The sequence below is a fragment of the Pristis pectinata genome, chromosome 5, assembly GCF_009764475.1.
Source record: "Pristis pectinata isolate sPriPec2 chromosome 5, sPriPec2.1.pri, whole genome shotgun sequence".
In the NCBI taxonomy this organism is placed as follows: domain Eukaryota; kingdom Metazoa; phylum Chordata; class Chondrichthyes; order Rhinopristiformes; family Pristidae; genus Pristis; species Pristis pectinata.
The window spans coordinates 20,654,010-20,667,969 of NC_067409.1; positions in this window are offsets into that span (position 1 = coordinate 20,654,010).

Here is a 13,960-nt window from a genome sequence, read left to right on the forward strand (position 1 = left end):
AAACACAATGTACATTGCTGGATGTCACAGCACATGTCTGATTTCCTCTGTGCAACTTGTAAAGTCCCTGATTTTCAGTTAAAAAAGAGCAGCACTGTGAAATCCAACTTCTATGTCAGCAAGTTCATTGCTGGATTTTAATGAAATAATTTTGCTGCCACTTTTGCTTTGGTTATTTTTTCCTCTTGCACATTAGTTCATGGCAGTGCTAAATACTGGATGTACTTACTTCAACAGGTCACAGATAATAGGCCTTTCACAGTGCTTCCTGTGGAAGCTCTGACCCCTGCTTAAGGAGTTGAGTGAAAGTTTCCCATTTAACCTTTATGAAAATGACAAGTACCCAGTGGTTTTGAAAGATTGCGTAATAAACAAAATACAGTAAAGCTGATAAAGTTCCTGCTATTTACTTGCAGAATATTCACAGAATGTAACACCTGATCCCTGGCAAACTGAAGTCAATGATCTTACAGTATATTAAGTTCCTAGAGGGGATTATTACCCACTTTCTAAATATCAGACTGATCCAACAACAGAAACAATGTACAATGGGCAGCACAGTAGTGTAGCGGTTAGCGTAACACCAGCGACCCGGGTTCAATTCCAGCCACTGTCCGTAAGGAGTTTGTACGGTCTCCCCGTGTCTGCGGGGGTTTCCTGTGGGTGCTCCAGTTTTCTCCCACATTCCAAAAAAAGACGTACAGGTTAGGAAGTTGTGGGTATGCTATGATGGCACCAGAAGAGTGGCGACACTTGCAGGCTGTCCCCAGAACACTCTACGCAAAAGATGTATTTCACTGTGTGTTTCGATGTACATGTGACTAATAAAGAAATCTTATCTCATCTCTGAAGAGATCCCAGAGATGGACACTCATCTATTCAATGTGCACTGTAAACATTGACAAAAGCAGGAGTTAAAGTATAGATAATAGGGACTTAAAAGTGAAAAATGGTGAAAGTGAGGAGGGTATTTTTGGTTTGCTGTTGGGTCCAGATTACAGCCTCATCTAACGTCTCAGAACATTATAAACTCAAGACTGTGGTACCACCTCGGGCCTGCCATGGCTGAATTTTACTCACAGATCCCACTGCTACAATAACATCCTCAGCATTTACTCCACTTCTGGTAGTTGCCAGACGCTGACCACACAGGCCAATGACCTTCAACTCCCCCCCACACACCCTCCCCCCACACACACACAGAGTCCAATGACCTTCATATATATATATATATATATACACACACATATATATATCTCCCTCCCTCCCCCCTCCCTCTCTCCCCCTCTCACGCGCACACCAACGACCTTCAACCCTCTCTCTCACACACACTCGAGCCAATGACCTTCAATTCCCCCCATCCATGAACTGAGCTTAAAGATGGATAGTGAATCTTGTACAATTCCAAGAGATGGTTATACTCTGCTTTGAAGAAAAGACGTGGTTTCCCATGATATATGGTGAGGTGCCATGCTAAAAAGGAGAACCAGTCAGGAAACTGGAAGCTGAATTATCCAATTATCCAATCACTGATGGATGGAAAATAGGGGCATGGGTGCTGTAATTCCCAACCAGCACTTCCTGCTGAGCTACTCCACAACAGGAGCATTTGATTGGACAATTAGCCCCAATTGGTTAACTGGGGTCTTGGTCTGCCTCATCAAATGGGCTGGTAAAGATTACTCAGCCAATTCATTGGTGGAAAAACAGGAGAATGTGACCTGGAGGTTGAACTTGTGCTCAGTTTTGATGTTGATTTTCAGGGACCCAATAGAGAAGCTGGAGGTTGTCTTCTTTGGGGTAGAAAAGCCTTAGAGGGGACTTAATTGAGTTCTTTATACCATAAAATGATTAAAAAGTTAGTTCCATTTCTAAAGTGAAGGGTCAATTAAAGGAGGGTATGCATTTCATGTGATTGGCAAGAGAACAATAGAAAGGATGTGACAGCACTGGAGAGAATACAAAGGATTTTCACCAGAATGTGCCTGGGATGGAATGTTTTGGATCTGATTAAAGTATATAAAGTTACCATACGGTTAGATAGTAAGCAATTTTCCCCTTAACAACAGGTGTCCTAAAAACAAACAGCATTGGTCTAGAGTAAAAGGTAGGAAATCTAGAGGGATCTGAGGAAGTGTTTTTTCACCTGGAGGGTCACTATATATCTGGAACACACTATCTAAGAAGATGGTGGAGGCAGATACTCTCACAACATTTAAGTGTCTAGACAAGCACATTATTTGCCAAGGTATAGACCATAAGACAAAGGAGCAGAAGTCAGCCATTTGGCCCATTGAGTCTGCTCCACCATTCTATCGTGAGCTGATCCATTCTCTCATTTAGCCCCACTCCCCCACCTTCTCACCATAACCTTTAATGCCCGGGCTACTCAGATACCTTTCAATCTCTGCCTTAAATACACCCAATGACTTTGCCTCTACTACCGCCCGTGGCAACAAATTCCACAGATTCACCACTCTCTGGCTAAAGAAATTTCTCCGCATCTCTGTTCTGAATGCCCTTCAATCCTGAAGTCATGCCCTCTTGTATTAGACCCTCCTACCATGGGAAACAACTTTGTCACATCTACTCTGTCCAGGCCTTTTAACATTCAAAATGTTTCTATAAAAGGTTATGAGCCAAATGCTAGTAATGAAATTAATGTAGATGGGAACTCCATAGTCAGCACAGGCATAACAGACTGAAGGGCCTGTTTCTGTGATTTATGAATCTATGACTCAAAGCAGAAACATCAGGAAAAACATCTTAATGCAATGTGAGTTTTGGTTTGGAAAGCATTGCTTGAGAGGGTGATGAGTACAAATCTAACCCCAGCCTTCAAAAAGGAACTGGACAATTATCTAAAGAAGAAAGATTTACAGGAATATGGCAAAAGAGCCAAATTCAGTTGTCTGAAGCAGGCAATGTGGATTATATGGACTAATTGTTCTATGCATCTTTGCAAATCACATTGAGGTTTGTTTCTAGTTTATCTTAGTAAATTAAACATATTTGAATATTTTATACCATGATTTGTGCTCAGAAGGACCAGCTTAATTTTAAAAAGAGTCCTCAAATGCCCTGAATGATTGCAATTAATAAAACTTCTTGATAGTGATAATTTGGATCTGGAAGACTTGCCAGCTTTGCTAATGAGACTGGCTTCTAGCACAATGTATAATGTTTGTGTAAACTCTAAGTTGAACAAAATCTGTGAGGTAGGTCATTGCAGATTGGAATTTTGCTGTTTACAAGCTAGTTGCTGTATTTCAACAGCACTTGCTCTGCTGAAACGCCTCCCCAGAATTGTTACCTTTGTCCCCACAACACCTGCAGTTATCTGGTCTGAGTGCAGAGGATCCTGAAGCTTCCTCTGATCCAGTGGAGTCCTCTCAATGATGTCAGAGCCTCTGGCAGCAAAGGAAGGCGACTCCACTACCAAAGTGCTCCTGACAGCCTCTGACTGCTGGTAGTAATTGATATTTAATTGTTTTAAATGTCTCCGACATTTGGAGATAATTAATAAAAGATAAACTGAAATAATTCAAAAATTAAAACTAACAATTTAATGGATTAATGAAAATATTTAAAACATATACAGACATGAATAATTAAAAACCTTAAAGTAAATCAGAATAATTAAAACAAAATGGCTATCTTCTCTTTATGTTCCAATGCTTTACCTAACAGACTGCATTGAAATCAAAGACATCGTGGATTAGGAACCAGGTCTGAACTGGTTCAGGATCTGGGAGGAAACGTCATATGGAGACTTGCTGAGCAAATTGATGAATTTAGCCTTTGAAAATGCCAGTCTTCTGTGTTTGATAGTGCATGCTCTAGAGTGTGGGATTTACTGCAGTTTAAGTGGCTGAATGCCAACAATTCTGATCAGGACCCCTGAATTAGCCAGCACGTCTGGCCCCTGCCACTGCTTTTCAAAAAAAAAAATCATTTTGTTGGGAAGCAATTAGGCACATCCCTAGGTCTTTAATGATGCAGTATAAATGCAGTTTTCTCCTTTACTTTCTACAGCCACTTGTGTTCTCTGTACTTCTAAAGAGGTTTCCCGCCTCTCCCTGTCAGCCTTGTAGGAGGTGATTTGCTTTGCCTTGTTCTGAAGCATCATAATGCCTTGTCCCAAGAGAATTTGCAATGTGTCCTGTCCTTCATGGCAATTTAGGTAATTTCAGTCAAGTTCTACTAAAATTCCTTTGACAAAATTATTCTAATTGTTCTTCTGTGACCTTTGAGATTTAATTAAGTTCTACTTCTTCTATCTCAGAGGTATTCCCCATGGATTGATGCTAATCAAAGAAATCTTCCCTCTCTAAGATTGCTTAGCCCCAACATTAATAGTGACTGGGGCTGATTTATCTTGACTGCCTCTTGTTTTAATCAAATTTTGTCTTATTCTCCAAGTGATCAGATCTGGTTCCTTTTTTTCCCCACATTAATACACTATTAGCCACAAATCAAACCCTAAACTTCCCACATTTATGCAAGGTTCATCAAATACTTAATCATATGCATTCAGTTTCTCCATGCTATATCTGCTGCGACATCATGCAAGCACAATGTGACACCCAATAACAGATCCTTTACACTTTGCTAGGAGAAGCAGCTTAAGGATTAAATCAGTGATCTTGCAATTCAGCATTTCCAGAAGGAGTAATGCTCAAAGAGCACAGCTCATAAAATCATGAACAACACAATTTCTGTACTTTCAAGTTAACTTTCAATTTCTTTTTCGTTGTTGTTCATGGGCTGTAGAAGACACTGACATGGTCAGCATTTATTACCTATCCCTAATTGCCCTAATTGCCCCAATTACCCCCTGGCCTATTTCTAGGGCCTGCTATGAGTCAACATAATTGATAGATCTGAAATTGTCTAGACTCCAGACAGATAAGCTTGAAGACCTTAATGAACTGGATGGTATTTCAATCTGAAATCAGTAGTTTCATGTCTACCTTTACTGTAACATATCCCAAGGTGGACCTCAGATATTGCAGGGGTTCTGGTAAGTTCTTCAGTGATAGAGCACAGGAGCTTCAAACAAAGGCAATTGCTTTATTCAATTCTAACCGTAAAGATCTCACACTGGCACTACACACTTGATGTCACTACCTCTGTCCATGTGACATTATATGCAAGCATGCCACACTGCTCTTCCTCTTTGAAGAATATGTGTGTCAACGCTTTGCACAGTTATACATGGCCATTGCGGATTCAGCCTGTCGAGTTGGCTTCCTTAGTCCGCTTGACCTCCTCGACTGTAAACTTGTATCCGATGTTATGCTCAACACTAGTACTGAGGAACTTGCAACCTTGACCAAAGTTTGTCACTCTTGAACAGCACTGGCATCAGGGATAAATTCACCATTATTACTTCGGTGTATAGAGGAATGACTCTTGTTGTGACCTTCTAATTTACATGGATATTTCTTATGTGCTTTCTGATATCAGCTATATACCTCTTCATACTATAGGTTCAGACTACTTCAAACTCCTGTCCTTGAGTATGTTACTTGCTCCATGATCTGTTGATTATGGCTCTATCACTCAGTTGAAGTTGCTTTTTTCTTCCTCAAAACATCACTTTCAGCTTCAGTTGCTGCTTCTGTACTCTTCCCCACCACCCCCCACCCCACCATTATAGGCTGTATAGGTCCTCCCCAAGTCACATTTTTTAAAAAATGGGTCCTGCCAACTCTGCTTACTGGGAAGATGCTAAGGGACGTTTTCATCTTTGGCCATCTGATTTAAATTTGCCTTGTTGTCACCACATAGTCTTACTGCTTTATCGGGCTTAAGCACAGACACTATTAGAGTTGCTTAATCTTTGCTTTGTTCAAACACGACTTTTCTTCCAATTCATCAAACTCTTTTCACACTTGGCTCTTCAAAGAATGATGGAACTGGCTTTAACTAGCAGTAGACTGTTTTGGCACCAGATATGTGCATGGTATACATCATTACCTATGGAAATGTCTTCACATTTGGGCAATAGTGTTTCTGAACGTGACTTTAGCTCATCTGAGCGAGTGATGAAAACACCTTTCCAATGGAGTTTTAATTCAGCAGGCCAGTCCTTGCCTAGCGGTCTGGCATTTGATATAGTCAATCAGAACTATGGAGAACTTGAGGTATAGCACACCATGCATTACATCTGCCTCAAAACTTTCAAAACCTGCCCTGAATAAGTCCTAAAAGTAACATGTTAAGGGCTGACCCATGAGGCTGCACCTAGAATACTGTGTATAGTTCACGTACATAAGGGAGTTCTATTCCATTAGGAGTGCAGTGAAGGTTCACCAGATTGATTAGGGATGACTGTGCATGAAGAGAGATTAGACAGACTTTGGTCATACCATCAGGAGTTCAGAAGAAAGAGAGCTGATCAAACTGAAACATGCAAAATTCTTGCAGGTCTTGACAGGTGAGAGGCGAAGATAGCCTTTCCCCTGGCTCGGGTTTCTGGAATTAGAGGTCACAGTCTCAAACTAAGACATTGGCTGTTGGGGATTAAGAGAAGAAATTCCTTTCCCATTGCTATTTTGACTATTTTTCCTCCCCTCCAGCTTCCTGAAAAAACTCCATTGTATTTTCCCATTTTCTGCAATTTTTTCCATTTTATTCTGACGGTGACACTTTCCTTAATAGTTCTTCTGAGATCTTCCATCTTCGATAAATGTGACTTTCCCTCAGCATAATTGACAGGACTCTCAACCACTTCAGCTCCCTTTCAGGCACTTTGCTCTCACCCCATCCAGAAGAAGGTAAAGTTCCGTTTGTCCTGAACGTCCACCCCACCAGCCTTAACATTCAGAACATAGAACATAGAACAGTGGCAGCACAGGATCAAGCCCTTCAGCCCACGATGTTGTGCCAAACTAATTAAGCTAATGATTACCTTATTACACTAATCTATTCTGCCTCCGCATGGTCCACATCCCTCCATTCTCTGTATATTCATGTACTTATCTATGAGCCTCTTAAATGCCTCTATCATATCTGTCTCCACTACCACCCTGGCAGTGCACTCCAGGCATCCACCACTGTGTAAAAAAAACTGCCCCACACATCTCCTTTGAACTTTTTCCTCTCACCAAAATGCATGGCCTCTGCTGTGGTATTAGACATTTGACCCTGGGAGAAAAGTTACTGCTGTCTACTCTATCTGTGCTGCTCATAATTTTATAAACTGCTATCAGGTCACCCCTCAGCCTCCAGAGAAAACAACCCTAGGTTGTCCAACCTTTCCTTATAGCACATGCTGTCTAATCCAAGTTTCATCCATTTAATGAATCTTCCTCTGTAATTTCTGCCACCTTGAACAAAATGTCATCACCAGGACATATCTTTCCATTTCCTCTCCCTTCCAGCATTCTGAAGGGACCATTCCCTTTGTAACTCCCTGCTTTACTCTTCCATCTCCAGCAACATTTACTCCTCTTCTCTTGACACTTTCTCATGCAACTGCAGGTGATTAATTGCCCGTACTTTGCCTCTTCCTTTCCCACCAACCAGGGACCCCAAAACTCCTTTATGCAAAGCAAACCACTTCCAATTTTGTGTACTGCATTTGCTGTTCACCTCTTCACTGGAGAAACCAAACATAGATTACGTAAATACTTTGCAGAATTCCTCGGTTTGCCTGCAGCAGCAACTCTGAGCTCACAATTGCCTGTCATTTAAACCTCTGTCTCACTTCCAGTCTGATCTCCTTGACTTTGGCCTCTCACACTTTTCCAACTGAGCCCAAAGTAAGCTCAAGGAACAGTATCTCATCTCTCTTGAGATGCAACATTGGACAGGCACTGTAGTGTAGCGGTTAGCATTACACTATTACAGCACCAGCAACCCGGGTTCAATTCCCACCACTGGCTGTAAGGAGTTTGTATGTTCTCCCTGTGTCTGCGTGGGTTTCCTCCTACGTTCCAAAAGATGTACGGGTTAGGAAGTTGTTGGCGCTGGAAGTGTGGTGACACTTGCGGGCTGCCCCCAGAACACTCTATGCAAAAAAATGCATTTCACTGTGTGTTTCGATGTACACGTGACTAATAAAGCTATCTTATCTTATTTGAACAATTTCAATAGCCATTTCAGTTTGTGTCAGAACTGGAGAGTTCCAATGGAAACGCAAGAAACTGCTGGAATCTAGAGCAAAAAACAAACTGCTGGAGGAAATCAGCTGGTCAGGCACCATCTTCAGAGGGAAGTGGACAGTCGACATTTCAGATTGAGACCTTTCATCTGATTCAGATGAATGGTCTTGACCCAAAATGTCGACTGTCCATTTCCCTACACAGATGCTGCCTGACCTGCTGAGTTCCTCCAGCAGTTTGTTTTTTTTTTGCCAATTTCTAGTAAGTTCAGCAACTTGTAATGTAAACTCAGATTCTCTCTCTTCACAGATGCTGTCTGTTGGTTGGGCTTTTCCAGCGTTCTTTCTTATTGAGCAACTGTCGTGTTCTGCATCTCACCTTTCCAGCATTATTTCAATTCCTCTCTCCTCTATTCTCATTCATCTCCCTCTATTTATATCCTCTCCAGACACACTCACTGCACTTAACAAGCCTTCACTGTTCCTTCTCAGTTGACAGCAAACCATCTGCGTCAACCATTGTCTCTTCCTCTTCACCCTTTCATAACGCTATGACCACTTTTGATCACTGCACTGAAATGGATGTTTTTTGTTTAAATGTGTTTTCTTGTAAAAATTGTGCATAATTTATGTTTAATTTATGTTTTTCTCGTGAATGCTGCTTATATGATGCTGTGTGCCTGTGATGCTGCTGTGAGTACATTCTTCATTGCACTTGTGCATGCATGTACTTGTGAATATGACAATAAACTCGACTTTGATTTTGAACAACCCTCTGTTACAAAATGCTATAGATGTACAATGGAGATCATTCTGACTGGTTGCATCACAGCTTGGTATTGACTTTCCAATGCATAGGTTCACAGGAGGCCTGCAGAGGGATATAAACTCAGCCAACTCCATCATGGCAAAACCTCCCCATCATTGAGGACATCTTCAAGAGTTGGTACCTCAAGAAGGTGGCATCCATCACTAAGGACCCTCACCACCCGGGACATGCCCTCATCTCGTTATTACCATCGGGAGGAGGTACAGGAGCCTGAGACCCACACTCAAGGATTCAGAAACAGCTTCTTCCCCTCTGCCATCAGATTTCTGAACAGTCCATGAACCCATGAACACTACCTCGTTATTCCTTTTTTTGCACTATTTATTTATTTTTGTAATTTATTGTAATTTTATGTTTCTGCACTGTAGTGCTGCACCCTACCAGAAAATTTCATGTCATCTAAGTCAGTGATTCTGATTCCAATTTTGTTTTCTCATTTCTATTCCCCTTCTTGCAATTTAGTAAATCTTGTTTTCTGTCTTTTCCCATTTCTGATGAAAGATCATTGACCTGAAGCATTAACTCTGCTTCTCTTTCCATAGTTGTTGCCTGACCTGCTGGAGTTTTTCCAGCATTTTCTATTTTTAATTTTAGATTTCAAACATCTGGAAATATCATTGAGTTAACACTTGACTGACTTTGGTCCCTGTGATTTTAAGCTGAGAGAAAATTCTGGTTATCTAGGGACACTGTAAGGACTGGGTGATTATGAGCAGTCTCCTGTCAAATGGTGGCAACCTGGGTTCAATTCATGGCCTCTGACTGTAAGGAGTTTGTACGTTCTCCCTGTGTCTACATGGGTTTCCTCCGGGTGCTCCGGTTTCTTCCACATTCCAAAGACGTACAGGTTAGGAAGTTGTGGGCATGCTATGTTAGCGCCGGAAGCGTGGCGACACTTGCGGGCTGCCCCAAAAACACTCTATCAAAAGATGCATTTCACTGTGTGTATTGATGTACGTGTGACTAATGAAGAAATCTTATCTTATCTCTTATCAAAAGCTTGAAGAAGAGTCGGTTTTTTTAAGGAGGGTCCTGTAGAAAGGAGACAAGTTTGGGAAGGAATTAGAGAGCATGGGACTTAGGTTGTAATCATGCCAATAACAGTTGAAATGCTGAGGGAATACAAAAGTGCTGGAGACATATGGAGAGGTGTTCTGGCTGATTCAGTGACAACTTTCTGGACAAGAAGATAATGGGTTGAAATCCCATCCGGAGCCTTGAGCACATAAACTTAGGCTGCTATTTCTGCATATTAATGGACTGTTGGAGGAGCTGGTTTTTGGCTGAGATGCTAAATTTGGGCCACATATGCCCTCTTGAGGGCACTATGGAACAAATTGAGAAAGAGCAAGTTCTCCCAATTTTTCAGCCAATATTTGCCCCTTGAGCAGCATCCAATGTAACCATTTACTGTTGATGCAGGGTTTTGACCCAAAGCATCGACAATTCCTTCCCCACCCCACCACAGATGCTGCTTGACCCACTGAGTTCCTCCAGCAGATTGTCTGTTGCTGACCATTTATGTGACAGCTATTTGTGAGAACTCTCTATGCATGAATCGGCTGCCCTATTTCAAGTGCTACCGTTCAGCTTGGACGGGGCATCTTGGTCGACATGGACAAGTTGAACCGAAGAGTCTGTTTCCATGCTGTATAATTCTATGACTCTATGAGACACTCCCTCACTGGCAGGCATGGTAGTGTAGCGGTTAGCATAATGCTTTACAGCGCCAGCGACCCGGGTTCAAATCTGGCCGCTGTCTGTAAGGAGTTTGTATCTTCTCCCCGTGTCTGCATGAGTTTCCTCCGGGTGCTCCGGTTTCTTCCCACATTCCAAAGACGTACGGGTTAGGAAGTTGTGGGCATGCTATGTCGGCGCCGGAAGCGTGGCGACACTTGCGGGCTGCCTCCAGAACACTATGCAAAAGATGTATTTCACTGTGTGTTTTTGATGTACATGTGACTAATAAAGGTATCTTATCTTATCTGTGAAAAGTTGTGGGAGTGCTGATTTTATGAGAGATGCCAGATAAATGTATGCATTCAGTAAAAAAAAGGCCACTGTTAAAAGATCCGATGTGCTTAGAAATTCATCCCCAGTAGTTAGAGTGAAATGCATTTATATATTAGCATCAGTCAATAGAATGAATTTCGGAGACAGACTAAAACTTATGATACCACTCAATGGCATGTTTAGTGCTTCCAGTGAAAAACAAGTTCTAGGAGCTTATTCTGCAAGCATTAAGTGCTTATGTGTAAACATTGACTTTTCTGTGATGCCAGAACCTCAGTAGGTTGTGAAAAACCTGTGAGCCCACTCCATGGTCAGAATCATGCTTGACCATTACTCTGAAAGAAGAGATTAATAGTTCTAATTATATGACTGAAAATGGCCTGTCAATCTGAGGATCACTTCAGTTGAATGATGCAGCTCAAGCCGGCCTAAATAAAAACTGCTTTATATTTTTCTGTGGATTGTGTCTTTCGATATGCCATTTGTTTTAGTTTGTTCTACTGGAAGCTGGCTCGCCAAAGTCATTTTATTTCACACAGACATCAGCAAACAAGAGGATCATTTGCTTCAGCTGGGTTTGAATTGAGCACTTATACAAGGCAACACCTCTACTCCCTGCCCCATTCCTGATGGCGTGAAGAATTATTGAACTGTTACAAGACTGAAGGTCATTTGACTCATTGAATATATAGAGGCTTCTTGTAGAACAATCCCTTCCATCTGATTCCCTTACTCTTTTCTGTATCACTGTAAGTTCCCGACCAAGTGTATATCCAATTTCTTTTTTAAAGCCATGATTAACACTGTTTCTGCCACCCAGAGTTCCAGATCATAACAATTCTTTGCATAAGATATTTCTCCTCATAGCCACCCCATATCTTTCACTTTAAATCTGTGTCACTGGTCTTTGATCCATCTGCTATAGGGAGAAGCTTTCTTCCATTTACCCAAGCTGAACCATTTGTGATCTTTGGACCTCCATCAAATCTCCCCTCAACTTTACTTTTTCTAAGGACAACAACCCTCGCTTCTCCAACCTAATCTGAAATCTCTCTTCCAGGACACTATTCTTATAACTCTTTCCTGCATCCTCTCTAGGACCTTCACATAAAGTTAAGTGACCAAGAGTTGACCATAGTGCTTCATTTGTGGTCCAAGCAGCGCTTTATAAAGAATTTTTGAAAAAAAAACTGCAATGCTGGAAATCTGAAACAAAACAGAAAATGCTGGAAACACTCAGCAGGTTAGGCAATATCCGTTGAAGGAGGGAGAGTAAGGGATAATTCTGAAGGGTGTTGAACCTGAAATGTTAATTGTTTCTCCTTCTACAGATGCTGCCTGAACTGCTGAGTGTTTTATAAAGATTTGGTATTACTTTCTTAGTTTGTATTTATGCCTCTTTTTATGATCCAAGTTTCCATATAAATTACTGATCATAAGATAAGATAAGATATCTTTATTAGTCACATGTACATCGAAACACACAGTGAAATGCATCTTTTGCATAGAGTGTTCTGTCGGCAGCCCGTAAGTGTCGCCATGCTTCCGGCGCCAACACAGCATGTCCATAACCTCCAAACCCATACGTCTTTGGAATGTGGGAGGAAACAGGAGCACCCAGAGGAAAACCCACGCAGACACGGGGAGAACATACAAACTCCTTACAGACAGCGTCCGGAATTGAACCAGGTCGCTGGTGCTGTAATGAGTTACGCTAACCACTACACTACCGTGCCTGCTAACATCCTCCCAACATGCCCTGAAATTTTCAAAGACTTGTGCATATAACCTTTAGTTAATTTTGAATGTAAATGTTTGCTGGTGGTATGCTTCTTTTGGAAAGACAATTTCGTTCCCTATCAGAATCATCTGTCACTGAATTAGACCAAGAGCTAGGCTGATAACAGATGACATGAACAGTGAGGTGAACCAGTCTCTCCCTATTGCTAAGGGTCCTTAACATCACTGGCAAAGCTATCGGCAGTTCTCACTTCATTTTTCTTACATCTGCCTAATGAGGCTGTAGCAGAGTCAGCAGTAAATTAGGCCAGTTAAGATTGCTGATTAAAAGATGCCAGCCACTTTTCAAATCAGCTGCAGTTCTAGCAGTCATACATCACCTCTCCTTCAAGTTAGTGGAGTGAGAAGTCAATGACAGCGACCTTCAATGAGAGGCAGAATCAAGGTGACTGTCATTTAGCTACCAGGTGAAACTGCCACAGAATTCCTCCACTGATAATGTGTCTGCTGCGAGCAGAATTTTCACTTTATCAGACAAAACATCTGCGTTGCTAAGGTTATTTACGGAGACTTTTTTGTGTTGCTTTGCCCAACTTTGTTTGCAATTTTCTAAATCCACTGCTCAGAGTAAGATGGGGAAGGAACTCTTCCCTGATAAAATCACAGTCATCAGTTCAAACTAATCACAAAAAAGTCATTCAGGAAATTACTCATTACAGCACAAAGACTTCATGCCTGAGTTAATTATATATTTTTTAATATCTTGTCTTGTTATAAGACTTAAATGTATAAGTTATCAACCTGTAATGCCAAGGATCTACAGTGCAGCAAGAAGTATTTAATCTAACTCATTAAAAGGTTTTTGTCTGTCAGTATGTTCATGGTGCTAGGTAGGTTGCTATGAAGTAAGGGTATTCATCAGCGTTCTGGCAGTCTTGCCTATGCAATGTGCCCTGTTCGAAGACTAAGGTGACTGTTTCCAAGTATCCAGTCTGGCAAACACTGGGATGCTGTAAGATTGCGTGACATTGAGAACAATTTTGTGATGGCCTTCACATGAGGATGGGTGAAAAGGGACTCTTGCCTTTATACTTCACCTTTCCCAATTTTAAGACAGCAAAGCATTCAGGAAACAAGGAATTCCTTACCTCAATCTTCAATATAGGAAATGAGGCAGAAGGCTACCTCAATGAAATCCCTTAAGCAGCAAATGATATGACTGAATATGTCATCTATTATCTTATTTTTCCCCACCTCTATCCCACCAA